General features: G+C 44.6%; 1 long non-coding RNA gene across 3 annotated transcripts in view; it reads left to right on the forward strand.

Moving 5' to 3' along the window:
• LOC143827732 (uncharacterized) overlaps positions 1-27,351 on the forward strand; it is a 56,033-nt gene that overhangs the window by 21,660 nt on the left and 7,022 nt on the right. The window contains exon 1 of one of the 3 annotated variants that reach the window (XR_013227398.1): positions 12,857-13,036. The exons of 1 other annotated variant lie outside the window; for it this stretch is intronic. This is a non-coding gene — a long non-coding RNA (uncharacterized LOC143827732). Of the gene's footprint in view, positions 1-12,856; positions 13,037-26,403; positions 26,562-27,351 lie in introns of those variants that run through there. One more of the 3 variants, XR_013227399.1, reaches the window with a different exon arrangement.

The following is a 27,351-nucleotide window of genomic DNA, read 5'->3' on the forward strand; positions in this document are numbered from 1 at the left end:
GCCTTCCCTTCCTCTCCCCACAACAGGCACCCCGAGAGGTAAACGAGGCAGAGAGAGCTCTGACAGAACTGCTCGAAAAGACCAGCTCTAAGAAAACTGCGGCTAGCCCAGGGTCACCCAGCTAGCTGCATGTGAAGGAGCGGGGAATCAAACTCAGTCCTCCAGTTTAGAGGCTGCGGCTCTTAATTCCTACACCAAGCTGGCTCTGAGGACGAACCAGAGGAAGGTCTGATGGATGTGTTAGCTCAGTTTGCTGAGCAGACGCACTGGGAGGTTTTGAAGTGGCCAGGAAGCGCATCAATTCTGATGAAAGAGAATCCTTTCAGTTTTACATCTGAGAATGTCTTTAGAAGCAAACAAGGGAGACAGGATTCGACAAACAGAGGATAGACAGAGGAACTCACCCACCAATTAGATGCCCACCTTATCAAGTGAATGATAAATTATTAAGTGACACGAGAGAAGAGATTCTGCACATGCATTTTCAAATATGCGCTTGTTGCTTTCACATTCTACACTTCAAGGTGTATGCAGTAACACAATAATGAAATAACAGGCACGAAGAGCGACTTTTAGTTAATCCTTTTCCCAAATTGTCCGACTCTGGAACACATGCTAAAATGGAGGGGGTGACTCATCTTAAGGAGAAAGAAACAATATTTTTTAACAATCTTTTGAGATAGGATTAGAAATGAATTCTGCCAAATTTTCCCCTCTTAAGGAATTTAGATACTTAGCTCTTCTCCCCCCCCCCCCCTTTGGTCTTGTGACTCTGACTAAATGCATAATGTGATTTTGCTAGCATCGAGAATTTCCTTTTTGCTTGCTGTGTGCACATCCGTTTTTTATGGTCTTGTTGAAACAGAAAATTCTCTCAAGATATAGCACTGTATGTTCTAGTAACCAAACACTCACTGGAGAGTTTTTGGCAGAAAGTGCCAGACCCCTCTTAGGCGGCTCTCTGTTTACAACTGATGTGGGGTTATTTTTAATACCAGCTCCTATTTCAAAGCTAAGGTATATTTCTCTTCTAGCTCCTATTTAGAACAAAATTCAAGCCCAGCGGCACCTTTAAGACCAACAAAGTTTTTTTTCAAGGAATTAGCTTTCATGTACATTCACACTTCTTCAGATACACTGAAATGGAAATTATCCCAGGCTTTCTCAACCAGGGTTTCGTGAAACTCTGTGGTTTCTTGACATTCCCTGAAAGCATTTCCTGACTGCAAGAGAATTAATTAATTTTAATGTATTTTATTTAATTTGTTAAACATTTATTGGGTGATATGCTCATATATGCTCATATATGATCATCATGCTTATTGTAATAAAGTGGCCAATGATCAGGGTGGGAAGGGGAGGAGCCCTGAGCAAGCATGTACACAGCTATGCTTCCCAACCCTATTCTGGAGTTTCTCAAAGCCTTAAGAAATTTTCAGGGCTTTCTCAATAGTAAAAAAAAAAAAAAAAGTGAGAAAGGCCGATATAGAGGGTCAGCAGCAAATTAGCAAATAAGAAAACAAATATATTTAACAGCAGCAAGGACCAGACAGGAATAACGACAGGAATAATTAGTATTATTAGTACTAATTAGTACTAATTAGTAGTATTAGTATGGTCACCATTTGTTTGGGTTCAATTCCAGGGGGCGGGGGACACACAGTGAAGCAAATAAATATATCAGAATTGAAGATGGATGTCTCAATGTGCCCTTCTTAATTGTGGAACGCTGAGCGTAATTAACTGAGACCCAGTGGTTCTGCCCCATCCATATCCTCCCTGATCTGTAGGTAACTCACAGCATCCTTTTCTTTATGGAGGGGCGATTGGCTGCCAGTGTTATGTCTCCTCTGTCGCTAGACCAGAGAAATTCATTCCAATCTGTCATTCCAAATTACATTGCATTTTACTATTCATTGCATTACCCTGCAATCACTATTCCCATCTACTATTCCAAATAGGAAATACCATCAAAAAAATAGAAGAAAATAAAGAGGGTATATATGCTAATCTCATTCAGTCCATATGTCTGTATTCTTATCCAGATGGGGTCCTCTTAGTTTTCTTGTATTTTTTTCTTGTATTTCTTATTTGGAATAAAGGAGACATAACACTGCATAGACATAACACTGAGCCTCTTGTGGCGCAGAGTTGTAAGGCAGCAGACATGCAGTCTGAAAGCTCTGCCCATGGGGCTGGGAGTTCGATCCCAGCAGCCGGCTCAAGGTTGACTCAGCCTTCCAAGGTTGGTAAAATGAGTACCCAGCTTGCTGGGGGGTAAACGGTCATGACTGGGGAAGGCACTGGCAAACCACCCCGTATTGAGTCTGCCATGAAAACGCTGGAGGGCGTCACCCCAAGGGTCAGACATGACCCGGCGCTTGCACAGGGGATACCTTTACCTTTTTACCTTTAACACTGCACAACCAGCCTAAGAAGCCAAAAGGAAAAATGGGATATACATATTTTAATAAACAAATTTTGCTCTGTGGGGTGGCAGGATGGGGGTGGGATCTAGCCCAGTGTGGGGGTGGGGTGGGGGTAAAGGAATCATAGAAGCAAAGCGTTGGAAGGGACCTCCAGGGTCACCTAGTCCAACGCCTTGCAGAGTGCAGGAAATTCACAAGAGTCTCAAAACGGCTTATGATCGCCTTCCCTTCCTCTCCCCGCAACAGGCACCTTGTGAGGCAGGTGGGGCTGAGAGAGCCCAGAGAGACCTGTGACTGGCCCAAGGTCACCCAGCTGACTGCATGTGGAGCAAGGACTCAAACCCGGTTCTCCAGATTAGAGGCCGCTTCTCCAGTTACATTAAGTTGGGCTAATGCAGCCTCCTGAAAGACGACAGCCTAAAGAAGGGTGAGATGAAACAGCCCAGGTAAACTGGTGATGCTTTCCCCACTGCGTACCTCAGTGCTTCAAAAAACTTTCCTTCTGCAAGGCTAATTTTAAAGGCTACAGTCCTTCGATACTCAGAGGAATTGGTGTGGAAGATGTTAGGAGGCCTTCCACTGCATTTTGTGCCTTTCCCAGTTTGATATAGAATCCAAGTTGATGTGAACCAACCAATTATTTCTCTGCCACCTTCTTATAGGTTTGTTGTATGGCTGGATTACATAAATCACATTTCTAATCCTCTTTTTGCTTCCAGTTTTCAAGAACGGGTTTCTTCTTTTTTCAACGGGTATTTTTGGCGAGCCTTACCCAGGACATCCCCCTTTTATTTTCGATTTGCAGAGAACTGCATCGCCAGCAGATTATTTGAAGTTGAGCAGGCATTCAGAAACAATGTGTGTATTTGGAAGTGGATAGTTTCTGGTTACTGTTTTCTCACCCAAAGTGTGGTGGCAAGAGAAGGGATTAAGGGATTGCCTCCACTTTGAGCAGAACTCATCACACATCACACTTCCTCCAATCCATCCTGAGATTTTAGTTATTTATTTGATTTTTCTACTGCCCCTCTCAGGTGGCCATCTCAGGGTGGTTTACAACAATTCAGGTTAACAGTCAGTATTAAAATGAGTAGCATTTAAGATTTACACATTTAAAATCATTAAAATATCTTATTCACTATAGCTGCCGGTCTTTGCAGTTAAAATAACTCTATTCCCCTTTTGGTTCCAGAGTGGGAAATTCTATGGGGAGGGCGCTTATAGTGTTCTGTTACTTATTGGCCCTGACCAAACATTTGGTGGAAGAGCTCCGTTTTGCAGTCACTTTGGGGCTGTGAAAGCTCTTGAAGGGCCCACACATCTTCTTGGAGCTCATTCTACCTGGTAGAAAAGGCTCTGGCCCTGTTTGAGACCAAATATACATCTCTTGGGCTTAGCAAATATACATCATGAGATTAGCAAATATAAATCATCAGCATGTTCGTTTTGGCAGAGCGAAATTACACAGTCCCTCAGGTACATCAGGCCCAGTCCGTGAACAGCTTTGAAGATCATCACCAAAACCTTGAACCTGAGCCGGAATTCAATCAGGAGCCAGTACAGCTGCCTGAGGATTGGCTGGATGTTTTGGTGATTGTGTCCTGAACCAGTTGCAATTTCCGGGTCACACTTGCAGTAAATGTGAGTTGATTTGCATTGTAATATAGCTGTGTGACCACATCCCCTTAAAATACAACTCCCAGTTTTCTCAGCCCTGTCCCCTCACTCTGCTAGTGCTGAACAAATGGGGCCCTCGTTTGAAAAGAAGGAAGACTGATCAAGGTCTGTGGACAATGAAACTGAAAAAAAAAACTCACAAATTTTCTTAAGAATTCAATAAATGTTGTTAGTTATATACAGACACAATGGAATTTTAAAGGGCTTTTGTCCTTGAGTGCTGATGTCATAGGTTGGTGACCTTAGAGTTCTGCACAGAGAGTTCTGACAATATAGAAAAGAATTCTGTTGCTTAATTTCTTCAACTCTAACCTTTGTGGACAGTTTCAGAGGGTGGGCTGGTCTGCAGTAGAACAGCTAGATATGAGTTCAGCTTAGAAACCTACAAGATTTTGGGGGTTTAGGTTTCTGAGACTCAAAGCTCTCTTCATCATATATTAAGCGTTGACTCTTGAAAGCTGATCCCCCAGAAATTTTGCTCGTCTCTAAGGTGGTTCGGTGCTCTTATCTAGCTGTTCTCACCTTGGTAGTTGCTTAAACTTAAAACTTTGTAACATGATACTATAGTGGCTGAGGTATTGCCTATGCTTGTATGCAATGCTTATTTATTAAGGTATTATTAGTGAGACCGGGGGGTCCTTCAAGCAAATATGAGGAAGGGAGATGAAAATAGGATGTACATGTATTGCCCTTTTTTGGTCAATATCCGAACTTTCCCTTCCAACATCAAATGCTTCAGGAGGCTATTTTTCACCTGCTGCGTCACATTTTCATTTTCTTCACCCACGTAAAATCCATGGAAAGATTTGTTCTTTGGTTTAAAGAAATCTGTGTGTGTGTGTGTGTGGGGGGGAGTTTTCCTTTGATAATATTATCAACAGTTCAGAATATACCATTGGCAGCTGCAGAATACTGATATAGTAAGCTGTAGATCATATGATGTCCTTTAATATGCTTTTGCCTGCATTTATATTTCCCCTAGAGCAGAGGTAGTCAACCTGTAGTCCTCCAGATGTCCATGGACTACAATTCCCATGAGCCCCATGCCAGCATTTGCTGACAGGAGCTCATGGGAATTGTAGTCCATGAACATCTGGAGGACCACAGGTTGACTACCCCTGGACTAGAGAGAAGATGTGACTGTATTCCATGCAGAAATTTAGCTGGGAAAGAGGAAGAACTCTGGTGAAGAATAACTCTAGTAAATTATGTTGACAGGATTCTAACAAGAAGCATGGTCTTTCAAAACAAGATCATAGTGAAAAGCAGGGTATGAAACCCAACTCTTCTTGACAAACCAGGTTCAGGAATGGTCACATTAAAAACAGAAGAAATCCCCTGAAAGTTGACTATCAGGAAACAAAATTGTATGGGTGCTTCCCCCCAAAAAACCCTTCTACAGTCTGGAAGCCAGAGCAAAGCCTTAATTGTAGTATGACTGACCAGTTATAAGATGATCAAGTCCTGATAACATGTCCAACAAACTTTGCTTGGGCAGACACTATGACTTAGTGGGGGAGCATCTGCTTGGCATGCAGAAAGTCCCATGTTCAATCCCCAGCACCCCCAGGCAGCAGGTGATGTGAAAGACCTCGGCATGATATCCTGAAGAGCCACTGCCAATTGGGGTAGATAATACTGACATTGAAGGACCAATAGATTCAGGATAAGGTAGCTTCATGTGTGTTCATGCGTGTCATTGACCGACAGGTTTGAAAAACAATTCTGCATCTGCCCCCTTTGGTGATGTTGTGAATAGGCGAATAGGTTAGGTTAGCACCGGGTTGGGTGAAGCATCTTGATAAACTGGGGTCATGCTGTTGCCTCTGGCCTTTAAAAATGATACTCAATTCCAAAGAGGCATTAGTATGATGACAGCAGTCAAAAGCACTCAACCGGTTTGGATACACTTAGTGAACTGATGCATCTGTGCGCTGTTTTTAGCTCCTAAGTGCACTCTAAGATAACTGGCCTTTGAGTTATTCCAATTCGGTCACGTTTGCTAATGCTGGAGCAATGTTCTCCAGCCACAGGTATGCGATACGGAGATGACAATGAAGTCCTAAGCCCTGGAGACATTCAAAGTTCATAAGCAATGAGATGCATTCTAGCAGCTTTTCCATTCAATAGCTAATGGTGTCGTGGTTAAGAGCGGAGGCTTCTAATCTGTCAAGCTGGGTTTGATTCCTCGCGCCTCCATATGCAGAGCTCTCTCAGTCCTGCTTCCCTCACAGGGTCCCTGTTCTGCGGAGAGGAAGGGAAATCAATGGGAAGCTGTTTTGAGACTCCTTCAGGCAGTGAAAAGTGGGGTATAAAAACACTTCTTCCTCTTCTTCTCCTCCCCTGATTGCCCTTCTCTGCCCCAAATGGCTTTTGTCCACATGAACCTCAACATAGTCTTTCATGTTGTTTAAAACAGACCCTCTTTCATCAAAAGCAGGTGGGATGTGTGGTTAAAGGGAAGTTTCTGCAAGGAAGTGCATCTCTATCTAGGTCAGAGTCCCCAATGTGGCACCTGTGGGTGCCGTGGTGCTTCCAAACACCTTTCTTGGTACCTGCCAATCTGAGAAAGTGGGTGGGACCAGGTATGAATTCTATCTAGCAAGACCTACGATTTGCCATTGGTGGTTTGGTTGGCTGTGCAGATATTTAAAGGCTTTCTTTGCACAGCGAGGCTCTTCACTGTGTCGTTGAAGGTAAGCTGCTGCAACCATTTTGTTCCAGACTCCACCTCCTCTGGCAGCCATTTTGTGGAAGCCATTTTAAGCAATGTAGGAGAGGGCTGTTATTAAGGCAATTCTGCCATTTTATTCAATGGTATTTTATCTCTTTTATCCTATGTTGTTTTAATATGATGTACACTGCCCCAAGACAGCTGGGCTGAGAGCGGCAGTCCTACAAGTTGAATTACAAAATAAATGTAAGTCTGTTCTTACCATGTAGTGTCAGAGCCTGCTGGTTCCATCAAGTATGGGGACCCCAGCTGTAGGTTGTGTAATGGAAAGAGATGGGCCAGAGATCCACCTAAGAACTTTGCCTTTGTTGTAAACCTGTTTTTGTTGTTTGTTCTCTTCTCCCAATGATCTTGGGAACTGTAGTTTTTTTTGATGTTGCTGGAAATTCTCTGGTAGGTAGACCCTTAGCTGGAGAAAATACTGTGGAATTAGGACAACTGACTCAAGGTTAACTTCGTAATGTGGATGACGAGATAAGGTAAAACTGAAGAATCCATTACTGGGGCAATTATGAGTTAAAAATAATCTAGTCCCCAGGAACTTGTTCTCTAGGGTGATAAGATGCTTCCCATTCCAGAGGGCAACCTCCCTCACCTTTTGTTCTTCGCTCAGGGTCTTACAAGACTCCTGAAGACTGCCAGGAAAGAGAAGGTTTCTGTTTGTTTTAGGTCGCCAGCTAATTCATTCATATCCTTGTAGTTATCTGTAATCTTATCTGGAGCCATCAGAATAGAATATGCATGCATCAGGTTAATTCTGCAAAAGCCGGGTAGATTTCTGCAAAGCCTTTAGTCTTTTCAAACCTGGGAGCGGTGACACAAGGAAAAAAATGCACGCTCTATCGGCTGGATCCATATTCTAACTTGGTACAGTAATTCTGTAAACCTGGCCTCTATTACAAGCATCTGGGTTATTGCAAATACACATTTGTTTCTCATTTGCTGAGCACACACCCCGTATGTCCCCTCAGAGCTGTGATGCAGATATCTATCGGATTTCCTTGGGGCGTGGGAGAGTGTACATCCTACCTTGTGACCAGATGAACCTCAAGGTGTCTTACCAATAACAAATTAACTTAAAAAAAACCAAACACTTCTACATGGCAAACCTTGTCCCTTTTACTGTATACCCTTCAAGTCCCATCAAAACCCAACAGGCTTAAAAAGGCGTAACCCTGCTTGGGATGGCACCGTAGGTGCCTTAGACCGGTATGTGGTTTATACAGCTCTCTGGAATGTGAGAGCCAAGCTGAGTGCAAACTACAAAAAGAATGCCATGTATTTTAATTAGACCTTACCGAAGAATGTGTCTTATACATGTGTCATATGCCAGTTGGCATTCCTCGGGTTCCGAGATGCAGGTGTTAGGTGTCAAAATTTAGATGTCACTCAGTAGATAGCAGTTGTATCTTCCTTCTCACCCCCCTCCCCCAGATTACATGGGTCTCGGGTGGTTTCTTCACTTGCTTTAAATCGCTGATTTGTTTGATTTATATACTGCTTGTCCAGCAAGCCAGCTCAGGGCAGTGTGCAACAACCTATTCAATAATAGAATTATAAGTTAAAACATTTTTTAAAAGCACTTAAAATCAGCATTTGTATCCAGCAGCAACATCAGTTATGCTATTATTTTAGCACGGACCCCATCAGATTTATTTCCCATTGGTGTTTTTGTGGGGGCCCATTAGATGCGATGTCACTGGCCCCAACCAAAGGCCTGCTGGAAGAGCTCCCTTTTGCAGTCCCTGCGGAACTGAACCCGCTCCGTCAGGGCCCAGATCTCCTCCGGGAGCTCATTCCACCATGTAGGGGCCAGGACTGAGAACACCCTGGCCCTGGCTGAGTCAGAGGTACTTCTTTAGGGCCAGGGGCCACCAAGCAGTTGGTGTTTGCAGAGTGGAGCACTTTGGGGGGGATGTAGGCAGAGAGTTGGTTTTCTCTTGTAATGCAGATTAGTATTCTTGGGCAACAGGAAATGCTAGGAAAATTGCACTCACCAGAGAAGGTCAAAACCCCTTTTCTGTGCATTTTGCAGGCGTGATCTGAATTGGTCACTGCTTGCATAAAAACTGAGGAACTCACATGTGATTTTTACACAAGGTGGACTCAACCTCTATACTCCAGAATTTAGAAATCAGCTTTCTCGTTGAGGGTTCTCTTCAGGACCTGTGCACTTGGTGACTGGTTTGAATCAGGACCCCGGCACGTGTGCAGAAAGCACTTCTGCTCTTCCGCCACTGCTGGTTTTTGGATCCGAACTGGTCCCAGGAGGGTGCTACTTGGCTCATTCACAAGGACACACATAGGTTGCCCCCAAACAGCTCAAAATAGTACCCCCTGGAGTGCGGATCCCAGACCCAGCTTGCATACTCCTTAAGATGTGAATTGGTCTTACTAGTTTGCCCAAAAAGTGATCTTGTGTTCAACCATGGATTGAAGAGCCAGTCCAGAAGAGCAGAAATGCTATGTGGAACAATCCTTGTGAGACGCAAATTGCCCAATTTGTTTCGCAGCCCGGTCCTATGAGTTCTTTCTTGGAGGTAAATCCTGCTGACCTATTCTTAACCACGTGAGCTCAGAACTGCAGGTTTAATGAAGACAACTATAGCTGCTAATATAGATGAATTGTGCAAATATCAGCAGATGTTACACGTATCTGCAGACGCTGAGACTAGCCAAACAACTCTTTAGTTACTTAAAGGTTAGCTGCAACCTTTTGCGTTTTTACGGCAAGAAAGAAAGAGAGAGAGAGAGAGGAAGAAAGGAAGAAAGGAAGAAAGGAAGAAAGGAAGAAAATATGGAGAGGAAGGAAGGAAGGAAGGAAGGAAGGAAGGAAGGAAGGAAGGAAGGAAGGAAGGAAGGAAGGAAGGAAACATCCCGTTACCTTTGGGGGAAGCACTGATGGCATTTCTCTCAAACTTGCTAATTCTTGCAGGCAGCCTTCATGCGAATGGCTATTAGCAGGAACACGATGTGTGAAGCCAGCTTTTTGCTGTCCCTGATTCTTTGTTCTGCGGTTAGACCGGAGAGTTCAAGCGGGAAGGTTACTCCCGGACAAAGATGACTAGAGAGATTTGTGGAAGGAAACAAGGGAGCACGCAGCCTTGGCTTGGTGAACAGTCTGGGAGCTCAGACGGAGCAGTGCCGTCGGCAACCAGCTTGTTCGTATTGCGGCCTTGCTGACTTCATCCCAGACTGATCAAAAAGGCAATTCAGCAAACAACAGCAAAAAGCCGAGGAAGGCTTCATGATCTCGTGGAGGCAGCGAGCAGATTTATACCTGCGTACCTGAGATCAGGATTGGACAGGACAGGGCATAGGAATCCAGGGAGCCTAGCGACTACAAACAGTTCTCCGTCAGTATATGAACCAGACGCTCAATATATGAGTTCTGCCGTGTGGGACTGATTGGGGGGGGGAAAGCCTGCCCAGGGCAGATGTTTCCATTGCTTTTCCAGCAAAGCCATAAGAAAGTTAAAAAAATAATAAATTCCCTTCTCCTAATGTGCTTCCAAGCATGTGACGATTAACTCACCCACTAGTATTGCAAAAATATGTGACCGGGGTTAACGCGTAAGGCTCTAGCTGAACGGCTGTTTGTCACAGGGGCATGTTTGGTATGGTTTTCCTTTAAAAAACACAACAATAACGGAGCGAGGGATTTATAAAGTGTTCCAGACAGCGCTGTGGAGGGAGTAGCAGAAGATTTTTCTGCAAACTTTTGCAACAGGCTTAGATTGTGTGAACTGGAAGCGGAGACTTCCGGCCAGGTCTGTGTGGGTTTGTATAGCTTTCAAATCATGTTTGTTCCTCTTCTCTGATTGGGAATGCAGCAAACCTTTTGATTCTGCGGAGCTTGCTGGCACAGAACTCAAATCCCTGATGAACCTTACATTAATTTTTTGCTCTGAACAAGACACGGTCGATCACTTTGGTACGGAAATATGTGTCAGAACCTGAGCACAGTTGCGTAAGTTCCCTCCAAGGAGGGGGAAACCGTGCGTGTGTGAATGTCGGAGTCAACTCTGACCTAAAGGACAGACAGGCGGTTGGCCTGGTGGGTCAATGGTCCAGAGCCAACGAGAACATTTGTTTGCAAGACTTTAAGCAACTGATGTCTCAACTTGTCTACCTCAGCCAGCCAAATAGTTCTGAAAACGTGACGTAGGGGCTCGTGAACAGGACCTGACCTGAACAAATTTCAACTTTGTGACATATTTCAGCCTGGGTCTGAGCTAGTCTTGAACACAAGATTGGGGTAAATGTGATTCTTTTTTTTGGGGGGGGGGGATTTCCTTGACAACACAGTGTTCAATTATCTGTCATGTTTGTATCCCTCAGAGCAGGGGTAGTCAAACTGCGGCCCTCCAGATGTCCATGGACTACAATTCCCAAGAATTCCCAAGCATTCGCTGGCAGGGGCTCCTGGGAATTGTAGTCCATGGACATCTGGAGGGCCGCAGTTTGACTACCCCTGCCTCAGAGTATCTCAAAATGACACACACCAGTTTCCCCCGCCTCTGTTTTGTCGTCGCATCAATCCTGCAGGGGATGTTAGGACAAGAAAAACGGAATGCCTAAAATTCACAGTTTGCTGGCAGGGACTCATGGGTATTGTAGTCCATGGACATCTGGAGAGCCACAGTTTGGCCATCTGTGTCAGAGGGTTTTCAAGGCAAAGCACAGTTAAATTTGGTGTGCTGTTGCCCAGCTTGGCATAACTACCCTGGCTTTTTTGGAGGTCTCCCATCCAAGCACTAACCAGAGATAACCCTGCTTAGCTTCTGAGATCTGACAACATCAGGCTTGCCTGAGCCATCCAGGTTAGGGTTCAACCATTGTTAGAATACAGAAAAAAAATGCTTTGCCTACAGCTGAATTGAAGGGGCAATTTGCTAATACTCCATCCTCTGGACCACTCAGTCATGGTGCTTCTGGAATGACAGAGACCTTTGAGCACATTTTGTTATTCAGTGACCAGCGGTCTTCATGCCAAGAAGTTTGGGTCTCCCCCACTGTGAGCATTTAGCAACCTGCCACTGAGCCTCAGGTAGTTTCCTTTTTGTTGGCTGATATTATGCATTCTGTGGCCAAATTCTTATCTATTATAATATCTTGGAGCCACTTTCCTGCTACGTGTTCCTGGGTCAATCCCATGATTTTGCTGGTGGCATTGTTTTCTTCTTAACCATTCCGTAATGGCTGCTGATATATGTACTGTGATTTTATGGCTTGGTTTAAGGCCTCTGGCCGAAAGAGTCGATGGTTAGGAAAGGAAAGGAAAAACCAACCTGAGTTTATGTGAATAGGAGTGCTAGATGTCTTGTGTTTGTGTTTGCTTTCTTCAAGCATGGCCAACCATGTTTGAAATGGCCACCTTGAGCTACAGACAACTAGAAACAGATAGTCTCTTTGGTTGGGTCTGAAATCAGGCTTCAGTTAGATGGGGCCTATCCCATTAATTAATGCATGGGTGTCTTTAAATGACAGAAACAAAAACACAAAATAGGGGGGGGTTCCTTAGTCCCATAGATGTACTTACAGAAAACAGTTGATGTGATAAAACCAAGAGTTTCCCCCTGTAATGCAGAAACGAAAAGGCCTTTCTGTCACAAAGGGACAATGGCACAACCAATTACATCTTATATGTGTACAAGCTCTTATTTGCTGCCTATTCCAATCTTTAAAAACAAGGCTAGTCTGGGGGATGGCATTGTTTTCTTTCTAGAAATGTGTGAGTTTGATTGATAATTCATTCAGTTATCGTGTGTACTTGGCTGTTTCCAGAACCTTGGCTTGTCTCTAAATGATACTGTAAATTATTAATGCAAGCCCTACTAGCTCAGTAACCACTTCTGCATTGTCAAGTAGCGAGCGGTGAATTGCCACAACCTCTCCTGGCTTACCTTCATTATAGCCCTAGAGCATGTCCGAGAACTAAAAAAACATTAGGTCAGCTTGGTTTGACAAGGAATGCTGTGGAAGTCTAAACATCAACCAGTGTTTTGCTCAAGGAGGGTGTAGGGTCTCATGCCAACAAATGTTTAACCCATGTACATGGCTGGACTTTATTGTGTTTATTGGGGGGGGGGGAAAGATGCAGCAGGATTTATTCTTATTCTTCCTAGCAGCTACAAAATTTTAGTTTGGATGAAAAGATCTTGCCGATGTCCATGAAGAAAGGCAGATGCAGAAGGTTTGTATGCTGTTTTAAAGTCTGAATTCCTGAATATTGGAAGTTGAGCTGTCTGTGTTAGGAAACCAAGAGTCATTTTGTTGCTTTCCAAGATAAACGTGTTTTGGTTGTAGGGCCATTTAGAAGAACCTTGTCGTAAAGCAGAATGCAGTTTTCCTTCTCCCCCACCTTCACTGTGGTTTGTTCCTGAGGAGTAGGTGCTAGGAGGCACCAAGAGTGTTATAAGACCTGTTATCCAAAACGAAACAGATCTGAGAAATAAACCTTGAAGAGCCGAAAAGTCAGCACCTTTGGCTTGAACGGTCCCATAAAATTTGGCGTCTGAGACGGGAAGAATTCACTGTTCCACAGGGAAACATAAGAACTTCAGTCGCCGTGAATGATCGCACCAACCTGGAACATCTGCACACAGAGGGATTGTTTGTAGAAATAGCAGAGTGGCCTTAGGTGAGTCAATATTGTCTCTTTTAGAAATGAAGCACAGATCTCACCACCGCACTAAAAATGTTGACATTCTTAAAGCGTAGCCCCTGCCACCGTCTGCGGAAAGCAGCATGTGAATATTGCATGCTTTTGATCAAATCTCCAGTGCACGTATTAAAAAGAAAATATTAGAATGGATTGGCAGGTTCAAGCAGTGACTTGGGAAGCATACAGTTCCCCCCCCCCTGCAAATTACCTAATTTTTGGTATGCTGTTTGTACTTCAGATGGGTTGGGAAACAGAGGCTGATCCAGCCATTAATACCTCCTCTTCAGACACCAATGATTAAAATCATACGTGGCTATGAACACCCCCCAGGATGTCTGCCTGGCCTCGACCCAGGCCAGGGACTTTTCGGTCCTGGCCCCAACCTGGTGGGATGACCTCCCGGAAGATCTGAGGGCCCTGCGGGAGTTGCCAACTTTCCGCAAGGCCTGCAAGACGGAGCTTGGCCCATTCCGCACACATAAGATAATGCACTTTCAATGTGCTTTGGCAGCTGGAATTTCCTGTGCGGAACAGGAAAATCTATTTCTAAAGTGCATTGAAAGTGCATTATCTATTGTGTGCAGAATAGGCCCTCTTCTGCCAGGCATATGGTTGAGGCCAGGGTAGAGTCCCGGTGTTTTCATCAGAGGATCCCCCCCCCTCGATGCCTATTAGATAATTATGAATAAACGGATTTGCCGTTTTATAAAATATCATTTTATAAAAGAGCCTCTTGTGGCGCAGAGTGGGAAGGCAGCCGTCTGAAAGCTTTGCCCATGAGGTTGGGAGATCAATCCCAGCAGCCAGCTCAAGGTTGACTCAGCCTTCCATCCTTCTGAGGTCGGTAAAATGAGGACCCAGCTTGCTGGGGGGTAAACGGTAATCACTGGGGAAGACCCTGGCAAACCACCCCGTATTGAGTCTGCCATGAAAACGCTAGAGGGCGTCACCCCAAGGGTCAGACATGACTCGGTGCTTGCACAGGGGATACCTTTACCTTTAAAATATCATTTAAACCAATGACTATCGCTCACCTCTCAAAGAAAGGGATCCTGTAACGTTTGCAATGAATGCCTTTTCTCATCTATCCTATCCCAACAGCCATGGAGAAAAAAACAGAGAATAATTTTTCCTTAGTTTACTTGGGGTTGTGAACATAACTAAATGTTGCATGCAGATGTGTTCAATTCTACACCAATGTCTTCTCTTTAAGAGGATAAAAATGTTGCTAGAGAGAGAATGGAGACATACGGGTTTGCGGGGCCAGGTGAAAATTCTGCCCTGTCAGCGTTTGTTTGACCACTGGAGATTTCATTCGCTGCGCAGATTTCTAAGACACCGATTTCTTCACATATGGGTGTTTGTGTAAAAGATACTTTATGCCTGACTTGGTTCCCCCCCCCCCCCGCTCAATCTAAACACATGTTGGGAAGGCAGTTGTTTCAGGAGGCGTCCTTTCCCGTCCTTATTCTAATTTGTCCTCTCATGAAAACGCTTTTATTCCTGCAAAACTGGTCAGTGGGGATTGATTCCACGCAGCTGCATGCAATTTTTAATTAGGCCCTACCATCATGCCATCCAGTCCTATAGAATGGGCCTGCTAATGAAGAAGCAGAGCCGGCATTTCATTTGGGGACGCCAATAATTAAGCCATTTGTCCAGAAAGCGGGCAGTTTGCCCGCCCTCTCCCACTTACAAAGAGCCGGCTCCAGTTCTGCAGGATCCTCCACACTGCTTCACATTTTGCCAGTTAGTGCGGTGTGATTTCATTTTTTCCAACAGATGTCGTTGGGTGGTAAAGCTCGCTTTGATGCTGTCCTTGCTTAAAGCTGCCGTTCCTTCGCGGTGCTATCTGAAAGTTTGTTTTCCAATAGGCAGAGTGTTTGAACGTCTAGGCTAGACGTGCAGATACATACATTACGCGCAGTGTAAACACTCCCAGCGTTCCAGAATCAACCGTAATTATGGAACTAAAACAAGTCCGACTGTGTTCCCATCGCTGGAGTGTTTCATGGTACTTATCTGTTTAAGTTGGAGGCCAATGAAAAGATCAGTATGCTGGACTTCAAAGGGTAGCCTGAGATTGCTTTCCTAGTGACGGGCTTTGCTCGGGATTAAAAAGAGTCACATTGCTGCCATACAGCTCTGCTCATTGGTCATGCCTTCACATATAGCTCTCTCAAATGCCTGAAAGCATTGAATGGGCTGATTTCCCCTAGAATCTCTGCAGGGGATGAGATTTTGAATAGAACGGAACAGAACAGAACAGAACAGAACAGAACAGAACAGAATTTAATTTTTAGACCGCCGTCCGGCAATTAGGTCTCATGGCGGTTTACAACATAAAACAATTAAAACACAATAAACCCTCCAAGTTACATCATTCATCATACATTATATCAGCGGCAGTGGTTGTTGTCCTGTTCGCACAAAATGATGCTCACACTTGTGTGTGTGTGTGTGGGGGGCGGGATTGTGTCAAGTGTGCTCTCCCAGTACATGAGACAGAAGTGCCAAATGCAAAACAACTCAAAAGAGCTTTTTGTATAAAGAACGCTGATATAATACTAGTTTCAAGTAAAACCTTGCTCACCTTCCGGTCATTATTTTGTATCTGGGTTCCTAGGGCTGTGTGCCTGTGCGTATGAGTGGAACTGAATTTCTCTCAAGGGTCTTATAGTCCGTCCCATGGTTGTGGTTGTTGCATCAACTTTATAAGCATGCCAGTGTGGCCCCATGAGGCGCAGAAAGGAAGGAATTCTCTCCTACTTTTTCACCAAGCCTAGTGGGGTTCCTAGGCTGTGCTGCCACTGCTGGACCAACCTCAGCTCTCTGGTGTTGGGCCCAGAGCCACTCCCGGGTTCGGACCATGACCGCTGGTGGTAGATGCATTCTCTGTTCTTGCACAGGGGAGTATATTTTGCTTAAGGGGGGGGGATTTCAAAAACATGTTTTTTGGGGGGGAAGGATTCAGATTTTTCTGCAAACTAGGAGTGTCACCCAAGTTCACAGAAAAATATTTTAAGTGCAAGTCTGGCCCCAATCTGTGGATTTTGGTATTTACAGATGGGGGGGGGGCAACATTGGGAAATAGTACATAGATTAACTCAATGTAAGGAAAACACATTGCTCTTTTTGCTTGGTCTTTGGGGGGACGTAGTTTTTTCTTTCTCCTTGTTCTTTGTTCTACAACTGGACAGTGAGCTGTTCTAAAAATGCTCTTACGGTGATGAACCTTTTAGAGGGACTCTTTGCCTGCATTGCATTAAAGGCCCCGGTGGTTTCTAGGTGACTGTATTTTGGGTTTTGTTTTGTTTTTTTAAGAAAAGGGAAGTCTTCTTTTACTGTCTCCTTTTGCCCTCTTGTGGTGAGACACAGAAAGAGCCACAGTGTCACATGCTATAAAGATTACTTTAGGCGCAGGCGTGGCCAAACTCTGACTCTTCGATTGTCCGTAGACTACAATTACAATGGCAGGGGCTCATGGGAATTGTAGTTCATAGACGTCTGAAAAGCCACCGTTTGGCAAAACCCTGCTTTAGGGCTTGCCACCATTTCATAGAATCAGGATGTTAAAAGGGGCCTCTAGACCAACCCTCTGCCTAATGCAGGAAACTCACAACTACCTGCCCACCTTTCATGCCCAGGTGATGGCTCCTCCAGAAGACCAGAATCCCTGGCCAGTCTGGCTTGGAAGAATTTTGCTTCCTGACCCCAAAGTGGCGATTGGCATTTCCCTGGGCATGCGAGAAAGGGCCAAGCACCTTCCTGCCCATCCACCCAGCCACCCACAATCTGAGTTCACAGAATCATTTATTGACTTACTACATTTGTAGTCTGAATTTCTTACTGAGACACCCAGCGGATTATGCAGCATAGACTGAATGCCATCAGTATGAAGAGACATGCTGATACAATGCAGTAAAAGGGTATTGCATCAATATAAAACTATTCAGCAACAACAGGATAATATAAAATTTAAGTCCAGAGGCACCTTTAAGAACAGCAACATTTTATTCCAAGATATAAGCTTCCATATGCAAGTGCAGTGCGTCCTTAGCCATTGGCTCACATTTTGTTCTGCTGCTTCAGACTAACATGGCTACCCCACCTGAACAGGGTCATATGAGCAGTAGGATAATATGTCCCAAAACACAGTGATTTAAAAAAACCCACAATTCTTTCCCATTTGACATGTCTTTTCCTGAACTATTCCATAATCAGCTCTGTTAGCTTTGTAACAAACCCCCCCCTGAATTATTCAGTCTTGGCCAGTTTGCAGAAAACCAGGACCTCCCAGGGGGTGGGGTCTTTGTGACCTAATCATGCAGGATGGGGCCCACAAAGTAGGGCACAATAGAGAAAACACATGTTGATTTTGTCCATTTGTAGGTGACATCTGCAAAAAGTTCTAAACAGATGGGTGACGCTTGTTGTCACAATAACTGTAAGAGGAGAGATATTGGCGCTTCTTTAGTCTTTCTTCTCTTATAGCCTGAGGTGGCTGACAGGGGTTTAGCCGAATATATAAATAAAATGCAGCATACAGGGGAGTGCTTGCTTTGCAGCCTGCATGCTTGGTTGAGGGGCTTGTCTCTGACCTGGTCTGTGCTCTAGAGCAGGGGTAGTCAACCTGAGGTCCTTCAGATGTTCATGGACTACAATTCCCATGAGCCCCTGCTTTCACTTGAATGTCTGCCCCCCCCCATCTTTTGTATTTGATAGTGGCAGCTATCCTAAGTATTTCTGCTTAATTTTAGGAAAGTGTTCTAGGGTTGCAGCCAATGCAACTTAAATAACTGAAAAGTTATTTTCTTTGTAACTCCCATGAAAGAATTGTGTCTTGAGTGAGCAAACAGCGTTGAATTTTGCATCTCAAATACCTTTTTATCAGCCTGTGACAGATCACGGCTTGGCTTTGTTTTGTTAGCAGAAAACAGCAGCAGCCCCCCATACACACACACACACCCCTGCCCAAACACAATGTTGTGTTACTTTGCTTTCTCTTTGGTATTCATGCTCAATATTAGAAAATGGAGAGAAAGTAGAAGGAAAATTGTATGCAAAATCAGCAACACTGCAGACCTTTTGAGGCTGTCTGATGAATTCTGGGGCATTTTGCTAGCTGAAGACCTTGCTGTATGAAGACATAGTTGAGCTAAAGCATTCTGAAGCTAGTGAAATTATTTCTCAGTGAAATAATTGGACCCTTAGACTGTTCCAGCCTATGCAGAGCTTCTAAATCAACTGAATTTAGTAGAATTAGAAAGGAGGGACGCTGCTTAGGATTGCACTGTAAACTATTTGGCTTCAACTGGTTTATGCATTAAGATATTTGCATTACTTGATCTCTTATTTTTCAGAGGCTCTCATGTCAACAATTAAATGTTTCCATTTCAAATGGACAGGCAGTTTCAGTAGAATGCAAGGTGCAACTAAGCAGGTCACCAGTAGGTGGCTCTGTTGCACAGCATAATTTTTGAAATCCTCTTTTAGTTCTTTCTCTATATATGGCATTAGAAACAACTTTACAGCCAGGGGGAAAAAAATTAAAACTCCTTTATAGGTACCTGCCAGGCATGGGGTCAGTAGGATTTCCAAAAAACATCCACACCCTTTGGCATTACAGAAAATGAGAGATCCATAGTAGAGCTAAACTGAGAGGTAGGGGACCCAACTGGTTAAAATCTTCATCAGTGGAGGCCAGGGGAGGTCCGGCGATTTATCAGATGCTGGCAGAAAAGGGCTGAGAATGGGATTGTTTATTAATTGTTTATGATTGCCCATGAAATATAGCAGAAATATAGAAAGCATTGCTTGGTTCTTAATGTCATCCCAAAATCTAGATCTGAAAGGGGAATGGAGCAGGAAAAAAGGATGCCAATGGGAGAATAGGACTACAAACAATTGGAGACAGCTACCGAAATAATAACTATAGTAAAAAGATTTTTCAGTCCAAAACTGCCACGTTGGAGGCAAAAAGCCGACTGGGAGACCATTGGCTTGACTGTTTAATATCTTCTGCTAATTAAATTACAGAATATTGACATATCAGGGGGCTGACTCAGAATTCCAGCCGGAATGGAATTCTACCCATTTGGTTTCTTCACGTTTTAAGGCCTGCTGAAAACGAATGTTCTGAATTTATGTTAGGAAGGTTCAGAACTATGAAAGATTGGTTTTCGCTTCTGTTTGGGACAAAGGCCTAATTCGCAGGAGGCACTGCAGTACTGTACACAGGAGTTTTCACTACTTTTTATTAAATGCCCCCTGATTACAAAAAAACACTCCTTTATCATACAAGGCAATACGTCATGGAGAAGATTTCTTGTGTAGCATTTTGCCAGACTCGCTATCTTTCTGGGCAGTGAATATTTCTGAAGACCTTCAATACTCCCACATGGTTTAGCCACAAACATCATGGTGGTGGAGAAAGAAGAGTTTTCCTCATGCACTTTCTTGCCTGTGGAAACGATAGCTGATATCCTATGGGATTGACTGCAGTCGCATAGGTGTTGAAAACAGAAGTGTGCCACAGATCTGCATGCAGCCGCAGAAAGAGTTCTGTGCACAAATGGTGTCCCTCTTCCTAGCGATATAATAAATTGGAGGGGGGGGTTGCAGAGAGAGCTGGATTTATTTATTTAGGAAGTGCTTAAGCTGCCTTTCCAGACCTCCTCAAGGCAGCTGGCAATTTAAAACCAAAAACAGAGGAAATGTCAACAAAAAATGGTCATATCAGTAAACACAAAAACAAAATGACCCAAGTCCAGAAAGGGCAAACGTCAAACAAAGTCAGTAAAAACAGGCCATTTAAAAAAAAACATCTAACCAAAGCAAGCCAGCACAGAGCAGTCTTAACACTGTATCCGTAAAACAGTCCGCAGGCTAGGAACATACCATAAAACAGGTTAAAAGAATGGCGCTCCTTATTTAAAAGCCTGGGCACACAGAAGTAAAAATCTGAAGAAATAATTCACTGTACACTTAAATTCCATTCATTACAGAGGAAATGAAGTGTACTGATATTTTTCTAATAATATTTTGTCTTTCTTTTTTTTTTAGTTTTTGGAAAATAAGAGGATTAAAAAAAAATCTCAGTTTATACAAGATGCAAATATGAGTTGAAATAGTTGTGGTAGTGTCTGTCAGATATTATTTTGCCCACAGTTCTGATGGTTCTCTAAAGTGCTCAGAGCTGTGTAAATTGTGGAATTTGTCTTCGATAGGGTTGCCATCTCTCTTGGAAGCGGGGGGCTTAATTGGAGAAAGAGAAGGGCCCAGGCCTCATTGCTGGTGTTGAACAGGAAGTGACATCATCACACCAGCACTGTCCAAGTGACTCTGGTACTTGGGCAGAAACTCTATGGTAAAATTGGCTTCTTCTTGGCTTCTCCAGGTAACTCCCCCCACCAGTCAACTAACTGGTGGCTGGGGGAGCAGGGCACACCCTCCTCTCCTTCGGGGGAGAGTCTGGAAATCTTAGTCTCCTAACCAGACAAGCTCTAGATCAGCTTAGCTTCAGAAACTGTAAGAAAGTGCTTTCAGACCTTGATACATTTGAGAAAGGAATTTAAAACTTAATCTTTCTGGGAACAGAATAACATTCCCTTCCCATTGACATTTCTCAGCATCTTATGAAATTCCTCAGGTTCATAGTGAAATGTGTGTCCCTGAGCCGTCTCTCCTGCTGCAGGCCTTGACTGGGATATTTCCTTGAGTGTCCAAGCCACCCACTATAATGCATCCTCTATTAAAATCACTGTGCTGAGAGGGGTGTAATTCTGCTTAGGGCTGCACCGTTACACGGTCCCTTGTGCTCTGACTCCAGAAGGAACCCAGGACTTATGTGTTGGCTTTCTACAATGTTACTGGAAAGGTATGGAGATGCTGTTTTGTAGAAATCGCTCTTATGTCACCTTAGTAGCATCCGGATATGTTTTTCGTTATTGCTCTGGTTCAGTTGAGCTGCCAGCCCCCAGGCAAACACACACCTGAAGCTGCCTTTTCTGATTCAGGTGATTAAGAACATAAAAACATAAAAACATGTTGGATCAGGCCAGTGACCCCTCCAACCCAACACTGTGTTACACAGTGGCCAGGAGGTCCCCCAGTGGGGCCAGAACTCCAGAAGCCCTCCTGCTGTTGCCCCCCAAGTACCAAGGAGCCAGCACATCACTGCTCCAGGTAGAGTGTCCCATCTATACTTTGTGGCTAATAACCACACCTGGACCTCTGCTCCAGGTGTTTATCTAATCCTGTCTTGTTGGGCTGGCATCCTTCCAGCTGGCACATGGATGCAGTTTATAGGTGCCAGAGTTTGTAAAGGAATTCCAGGGCCAAGCATCCAAATATAATTTCGAGTTTCAGGCACAGGGTAGAAGGAGAAGAAGAAATGTAGGGTTTTATACCCCACTTTTTTCACTTCCCGAACTAGTCTCAAAGCGGCTTGCCATCGCCTCTCCCTGCAACAGACACTCGTGAAAAGCAAGAAATAAAAACCAACTTTCTTGCCCTTTTCCAATGCTATAATTTTTTTTTTTTTTAAGCCCAGTGACAAGAGCTATACATAAAATTCCAGATGAGGCCGCATGACAGACTTAGACAGAGGCAATATGATACTACTGGCTGATTTGTTTTCAGTCCCTTTCTCTAATAATCCCCAGCATAACCTTTGCAGTCTCGCACTGAGTTGACATTTCCAATGAGTAACCCACCATGTCTCCAAGTTTAGCTGCCATCGACATCTAGCTGGTCCCAGCGTTCATTACTTTGCCCTGGCCCTCCTTGAACCTCATTAGCCACATCATTAACACATCTCTCCAGAGCACTCCTCAGTCCTCCCTGGTTTTCACTGCCCTGAACAACTTAGGCCCGTTACCCACACACATTTTTCCAAGCGGTAAGTCCTTAAGCTTGACTTTGGATTCTGTGCCCATCTTACGCACCGTTCTTTCTTCTCCAATGTATTTATTCTGCGCCTACAATTTAAAAACACACTTTTCTGAATCAGAGTGGGTATGTCACTTGTGACGTATTGGGGCTGGCATCCAAATTTTTGTTTAAATTACACAGTTTCCCTTTCGCAGCTGTGCAGTAGCTCCAGGAAGTGCCTTCCATTTACATCCTTGTGGTTCAAGTTCTGCACAGGCTTTTTTAGCTTTAGTTCATTGAATGAAAGAGAAGAGAGGGGGGGGGATGCAGGCAAAGGGGAGGAGGAAATCTGATGTTGAAACTGGCAAGATTTTGGGGTGGCCAAACTGTGGCTCTCCAGACGTGCATGGACTACAATTCTCATGAGCCCCTGCCATGTTGGCAGGGGCTCATGGGAACTGTAGTCCATAAATATCTGGAGAGCCACAGTTTGGCTACCCTGTCACTGGGAGATTTCCTGCTGTGTTATCGGCCGCTGAAAAATGGGAGCCACACAAACTCATAATATGGGGGGGGGGGGGACCTGTTGAATGTGCAGAACGCATGGTAGACTTGGCACTGCAAGTTTTGATCCTTGGCAGGTATGTGTGTGTGCATGCACCTGTGCACAGTCGGCGGCAACTCCACCATGCTTTACACAGGACTGCAGTCGGTAGGGAGGAAGAGCCCCCTGGCAAAAGCCCTGGAGAGATTTTTTTAGTCTTGTGCCACTCAGTGGGGAAAAACCAACGTTGGGGTATTTTTGCTGATGCCCCAGAGCAGCTGGTAACACAAATTTCCTGCCCTTCCTCGCATATTTGCTTGGCTCAGTGTTAAGAGCATTTGTTTCACACATATTGATGTAATCAAATGTGCGGGTAGTTAAAAATCCCCTATTGTGACACAGATATTTCTCCCAGCTGCTTTCCATAATCCTTTTCCTGTTTTTAAATCATCCCCAACTTTTGATCTGATAGACAATAACAGACGCCCAGAGTTAAGCTTCCCACTGGCCCTTCAGTATTGTCTGCTCAGACTGGGAGTGGCTTTCCAGAGACTCAGGCTGAGGTCTTTTCCGTCACCCATGACCTGACCCTTCCTGGAGATGCCAAGGATTGAACTGGGGACCTTCTTCCAGCCAAGCAGATGCCACAGTCCACTCCCACGGCACGGCCTTGAGCTCTCCCAGAACTGCAGCTGATCACCAGACTAAGGAGACCAGTTGTTCTAGAAAAAGTGACCACTTTGGAGGATTAATTGTGGCCTCACACCCCACTCAAGTCCCCTCCCCACCTCTAATTTACAGGAATTCCCCAAGCTAGACCTGGCAGCTCTGGCGCCTGACTGGTCAGTGAAATTGTGCCCCCCCCCCAAAGAGTGCTAAGTTCTAGCAACTGGAAGTTGCTCAGGGTCGCCAGCCCCGATGAATTGAAAATTGCCCCAAGCAGGGCCTGTTCAAAAAACCCACTCCAAGGACTCTACCCGGCCCCCAGCCAGTTCTCCGTCTTAATGCTCTATGCAAGAAGAGGCAGTTATGGAGATTTTTCTAGTTGAATGGGTTGGATTTTAAAAAGCAGCAGCCTCTAATCTGGAGAGGTGTGACTCCCCACTCCTCCTCCACAGCCAGCCAGCTGAGTGACATTTCTCTTAGAGCTGTTCTCATGGAACAGTTCTTCCAGAGCTCTCTCAGCCTCACCTACCTCAGAGGGTGTCCTTTGTGGGAAAGGTGTTTGTAAGCTGCTTTGAGACTCCTTTGGATAGTTAAAAGTGGGTTACAAAAACCAACTCTTGAGTCACTAGGCTGGTTGGAAGGGGTCATGACCCTAGTTATAATCCCATCTGATTAAAATGCAGCTGTAATATATTTCCTGGCCTGGTTAATGCAAGCCAGGTCACTTTTTGACTTTCCTGTCAGACCGGCTAACTGGATACTTCCGAATGGTTCATTTGCATAGTATTTTTGCCTTCCCATTTCCTGCTGGGGAAAAAAAAAATCCAGCATGTTTTGAATTTCATGTCATGTCAGTGTTGTGTTGTTGGCATTTACGCATTCTGCAAAACTAAGCAGTAGAGCTTTTCCTGGGCTAAATCTCTGCAGGAGGGCTTGATTTTGAATGCACCCCTCCAAGCTTCTTGTTAAAAAATTCTGCGCACATAGAAAATGAACATGTGAAAGGGAGATTCTCCTGACCCGCTGTTTTTCTATATTCAAAGGGAGGGGGGTGTTTTCTGTTTTGTTTTCTTGTGGAGGATAATTTTTACATGCCATATCCTCAGTTGCAATCTGAAGTGGTTTTAGGGATGCCAGCCTCCAGGTGGGACCTGGGGATCCCCTGGAATTACCGCTCACCTCCATTCTGCTGAGATCAGTTCTCTGGGAGAAAATGGCTACTTTGGAGGGTCATTGGACCCCACTGAGGTCCTCTCCAGGCTCCATCGCCCAAATCTCTAGGATTTTGACAACCTGGATCTGGCAACCCTATCCCCCCCACCCCTCCAGAGGCTAAGGGGGACCTGACAACACTGGTAGGATTTAAATTAATTTGTAATATTTTTTTACATTCGTTAAACATGTATTGGATGATATGGCCATATATGGTCAATGTCAACCTACCTACCCCTCCCAAAATGGCCTATGATGGTCCTAGGGAAGGGGAGGGGCCCTGGGTGGGCATATATACACCTCTGCTTCCCAGCCATATTCTGTAGGATCGCACCCCTTCTGGGGTTTCTCAAAGACTGAGGAATGTTTCAGGGGTTTCTCAACAACCCCTGATTGGTTTCTCAACAACAAGTTCAGAAAGGCTGGCTTAGGACTTCAACAACGCCAAGAAAGCGCTCCAGATTGATTCTAAACAGTTCCTAGAAAACACAAAAATAACTTAGGATGTTATTTTGTTTGTTGTAGGGCTGCTCAGCGTGTCAGATGGCAGGTTGTGGACCTCCCAAGAAGATGCTCTGAAAGAAATATGTTACTGTATATAAACCAGACTCAGCCATATGGAGTTTACTTTGCTCCCAACATTGCTTTATATAGTTCCTTCGCATGGCCCAATCATAACACATGGATCTGCCACCGTTATGCCTAGGCTGACGCTCAAACCCTTAACAAAAAAACAAAACAAGTCAGGTAGCTCAAACCCTATTTTATATTCCTTCCTCTCCTGAGGTTTCCGAAAATATCTGTCCCGCAAAACAGTCACCACCGCCAGGTTTAAATCAACCTACAGTTCAGCGCTGGGCTGCAAGGTTGTATTGCCACAATAAGCAGATGTGTTTCTTTCCTGCATTGGGTCACACCTGCATCCTCTCTGCACAGATTGTTCTCAGGCATTACAATACATTAGTCAGCCTTCTTGGTGGCTTGAGGATCCAAAAAATGTCCATTCATTCATTCATTCATTCATTCATTCATTCATTCATTCATTCATTCATTCATTCATTCATTCATTGGCTGCCTTGTATGCGGGGGAAAGCGTACTTTGAAAGGGATCTTTAAAAAGGCTTTTGAAATGTTGGCAAAGGCCATTTCCACGTGTAGCAAGCTGGATATGAACAGCAAAGCATACCAAACAGGAAAGGAAACGGGAAAACATGACCCAGGGGGTTACGATTTGGCAGAAGAGAAGGAATCTGCCTGCCACTCCACAACTGCATCCAGAGGAGTGGTGAAGAGGCACAAAGCAGCTACGGATCTGAGCCAGCCACAGCGGGACAGTCTGCATCTATTGTCTCCCCCTAACCTTCCTCTCTGGCTTGCTTGAGGATAAAATGGGGGGGGGGGGGGGTATTGCATCCCTAGCTCCTTGAAGGTGTAAGGCAGAGTTTACATGTAATGCAATAAACAATGCCAGGGCTCAGCGGTAGAGTATTTGCTTGGCATGCAGAAGGTCCAAGGTTCAGTCCCCGGCATCTCCAGTTTGAACGCAGCAGGCAGTAGGTAATGTGATTGCGAATGTGTACTGATTCAGGAGAGCCCCTGTCAGCTAGAGTCGACAATACTGACTGTGAAGGATCAGTGGTCTGATTTGGCATGAGGCAGCTTCAGGTGCGTTCGGCGTGTGGACGTGCTTTGGTGGCCACCTTCTGAATTCGCTTCAGGAATCTCAGGCTTCGATAATCCGTCTTGCAGACGAGCTGCGTACGTGTTTCCATTTCTTTCTTTAGACAAAAGTAGGTTAACCAAAGGAAAAGCAAGAACTCTCCCTCCCCTCTGCAAACTAGGTTATCTGCAGCCCTCTGCATACTGCAGTGCAGTGTCGCCTCTTCGAATGCCTCCTGAGTTGCTTTCACCGTGCGTGGAAGGCCCTGGTTCAGATGCCTGGGTCGAGGAGGCATTTAGATTTCTCCAGGGTTGCGTTTTTCTCTTTCTTTTTTTTATTCCCCGAGAGACTCAGCACCTCCAACAATGTTTAGTAGAAATCCAGCAAAGGCAGCTCCAGAATTTCTTTGCTGGGCATGGCTGCGCTTGTTAAATTTAAACCTCCTGCACAGAAATATACTGAATTATATTTCTGTAATTAAAATGGATTGCAGGTTTCCCCTGTTATACTAGTATCTGATGTTCTGTGGCAGGGGCTCATGGTAATTGTAGTGCATGGATATCTGCAGAGCTACGCTTTGGCCACCCCTGGATAAGGGAATAGTGTCTGCAAGGGCGTAACTGAGGAAAATGCAGCAGAAAGGCCTGTGTGGCTGTTTTCGTGGTTGCTGCAGCCACGTGGTTTCGTGGTTGCTGCATCCAACGTACAATGGAGAGTCCTCCCTATGTGGAAACACCAAGAGAAGTGATACACCTACAAGAAAACATCTGGAATATTTGGGTCAAATTACCTGTGACCTAAGAGGCTCTGAGTAAATTATACCCCATGGTATTGTAATGCCCGCATTCCGGATCCTTTCCTCTATTTAAATCGTCGTTCCCTTCTCTG

Source organism: Paroedura picta, chromosome 18, assembly GCF_049243985.1.
Source record: "Paroedura picta isolate Pp20150507F chromosome 18, Ppicta_v3.0, whole genome shotgun sequence".
Lineage (NCBI taxonomy): Eukaryota > Metazoa > Chordata > Lepidosauria > Squamata > Gekkonidae > Paroedura > Paroedura picta.